General features: G+C 41.6%; 1 non-coding gene across 1 annotated transcript; it reads right to left on the bottom strand.

The window, feature by feature from the left end:
• Positions 1–2,486: 2,486 nt before the first annotated feature.
• TRNAR-CCG (transfer RNA arginine (anticodon CCG)) lies at positions 2,487–2,559 on the bottom strand. Its single transcript has one exon. It is a non-coding gene; the product is annotated as a tRNA-Arg (tRNA).
• Positions 2,560–2,958: the final 399 nt, after the last annotated feature.

A 2,958-nucleotide genomic window follows, 5' to 3' on the forward strand; every position in this document is an offset into this window, starting at 1 on the left:
AGTAGTTGTGGCGCACAGGCTTATTAGTTGCTCCGCGGCATGTGGGATCTTCCCAGACCAGGGCTCAAACCCTTGTCTCCTGCACCGGCAGGCGGATTCTTAACCACTGCGCCACCAGGGAAGCCCCCAAGTTTGTGTATAAAACATTAACTGGAGACCAGTATTTCCAGGAGACACAACAGTTCCCCTCCCCCACCTCCATGGTGCCTGGCCTCTGCTTGAAATTTTGTCTCAGCCTTTTTCTCTTCCTCACAGTCCCCGTGTCTCTCTTTAGTTCTCTGTCTTTACTTAGAATGGAAATGTATTCACTGGTGATTGTATTTGTTTGAAGTAAACCAATGTTAATGAAGCTTTGGGTGCACTGAACATTTTGAAGTATCAGCCTCAAAGAAAATCTAAATGTCCCCAAATGAGGTTCTGACATATTATATGTTTCCCACGGGTGGGTGGCTTGGGTGGGTGAGCTATTTGAGCAAGAATCATTTTATTTCTGCAAAGCGGTGTGACTTCTGTTTTTCATTTTTACCTTTTGTAATTCCCTTTTTGGTTTTTTTAAAATTTTTTAAATTTTATTTTTCTTTTTATAATTTTATTTATTTATTTTGGCTGCGTTGGGTCTTTGTTGCTGCGCTCAGGCTTCCTCTAGTTGCGGCGAGCGGGGGCTACTCTTCTTTGCATTGCACAGGCTTCTCATTGTGGTGGCTTCTCTTGTTGAGGAGCACAGGCTCTAGACGTGCGGGCTTCAGTAGTTGTGGCACGCAGGCTCAGTAGTTGTGGCGCGCGGGCTCTAGAGTGCAGGCTCAGTAGTTGTGGCACATGGGCTTAGTTGCTCTGCGGCATGTGGGGTCTTCCCGGACCAGGGCTCGAACCCGTGTGCCCTGCATTGGCAGGCAGATTCTTAACCACTGTGCCACCAGGGAAGTCCCTCTTTTTTGTTTTTTAATTGAAGTGTACTTGATTTACAGTGTTGTGTTAATTATTGCTGTACAGCACGGTGATTCAGTTATACATATATATGCATTCTTTTTTACATATTCTTTTCCCTTATGGTTTATCACAGGATATTGAATATAGTTCCCTGTGCTACACAGTAGGACCTTGTTGTTTATCCATTCTCTCTATAAAAGCTTACATCTGCTAACCCCAACCTCCCGTTCCACCCCTCCCCCAACCCCCTCCCCCTTAAAGCCGTATCACTTTTGATGAGAGGAGAAAGAGGACGAAGAATGCAAGTTGCCGTCCTGGTAAGGTGAGCCATGAGAACGGGGGCTCCGCACCCCCAGACTGGGCATCCCCAAGAGCTATGGGGCTGAGGGACAAGGTACCCAGAGCTGGGTCTGGAGCCCTGGCAAGGTTTCAAGATCCTCTAGCAAATTGTGATTCAGAGATCCCTGTATTGTAGAGTTCCTCTTAAGTTGTGGTCATTGGATTATTCATTCTTATATATACATTAGAAAGAAAATCTCTAAAGAATACATCAGGCTATATGGTTACCTGTTATTGGGGAGGGGTAGCCAGATGGGGGTCAGGGATTCGAGGCAAAATTTTTACTAGGTAATTTAAAACAAGTTTTAAATTTTGAAACAATCTCAAATTTATGCAAAAGCTGCAAGTATGGTAAAAATACCTTCCGCTCCGCGGAACCTTTTGAGAGTCAGTTGCTGATAGGATGCCTGATCACCCCTGAGTACTTTAGTGTGGATTTCCTGCAAGAAGGACCTCCTCTGACATAACCACAATATAATCAACAAAATCAGGAAATTAACATTGATACATTTCCACCATTCAGGTGTCCCAATAATGTCCTTTATAGAAACAAAAGGATCCAGTTCATAATCATGTGTTACCTTTAGTTGTCATGTCTCTTTCAGTCTCCTTCATTCTGGAATAGTTTCTTAGTATTTCCCCAGCCCTCATGATCATATAGATTATAGGCCAGTAATCTTTTCTTTTTAATTGAAGCATAGTTGATTTACAACGTTGTGTTAGTTTCTGGTGTACAAAAAAGTGATTCAGTTATATATATATATATATATATATATCCTTTTTCATTGTAGGTTATTACAAGATATTGAATATAGTTCCCCGTGCTATATACACTTGGACCTTGTTGTCTATTTTTTATATAGTAGTTTGCATTTGCTAATCCCAAACTCTTAATTTATCCCTCCACCCCCTCCTTCCCCTTTGGTAACCATAATTTTGTTTTCTATGTCTGAGAATATGGTTCTGTTTTGTAAATAGGGTCATTTGTGTCCTATTTTAGATTCCACATATAAGTGATACCATATGATGTTTGTCTTTCTCTGACTTACTTCGCTTAGTATGATAATCTCTGGGTCCATCTATGTTGCTGCAAATGGCATTATTTCATTCTTTTTTTTTTAATATTTAGTTGTTTATTTGGTTGCATTGGGTGTTAGTTGCAGCAGGCGGGCTCCTTAGTTGTGGCATGTGAACTCTTATTTGCGGCACGTGGGATCTAGTTCCCTGACCAGGGGTCGAACCTGGGACCCCTGCATTCGGAGTGCAGAGTCTTATCCACTGTGCCACCAGGGAAGTCCCTTCATTCTTTTTTACGGCTGAGTAGTTCCATTGTGTGTATGTGCTTGTACATATATATATATACATATATGCCACATCTTCTTTATCCATTCATTTGTTGATGAACATTTAGGTTGCTTACATATCTTGGCTTTATTGTGAACAGTGCTGCCATGAACTTTGGAGTGCATGTATCTTTTCGAATTAGAGTTTTCTCTGGATAAATGCCCGGGAGTGGGACTGCTGAATCATATGGTAGCTCTATTTTTAGTTTTTTAAGGAACCTTCATATATTCTCCATAGTGGCTACATCAATTCACATTCCCACCAGCAGTGGAGGAGGGTTCCCTGTCGACTTTTTAATGATGCAGGCCTGTAATCTTATAGAATGTCTTTCAAGTTAGGTTTGTCTGA

Source organism: Delphinapterus leucas, chromosome 19 (assembly GCF_059928025.1).
Source record: "Delphinapterus leucas isolate spDelLeu-1000000601 "Yukka" chromosome 19, BTC_Dleu_Yukka2, whole genome shotgun sequence".
Lineage (NCBI taxonomy): Eukaryota > Metazoa > Chordata > Mammalia > Artiodactyla > Monodontidae > Delphinapterus > Delphinapterus leucas.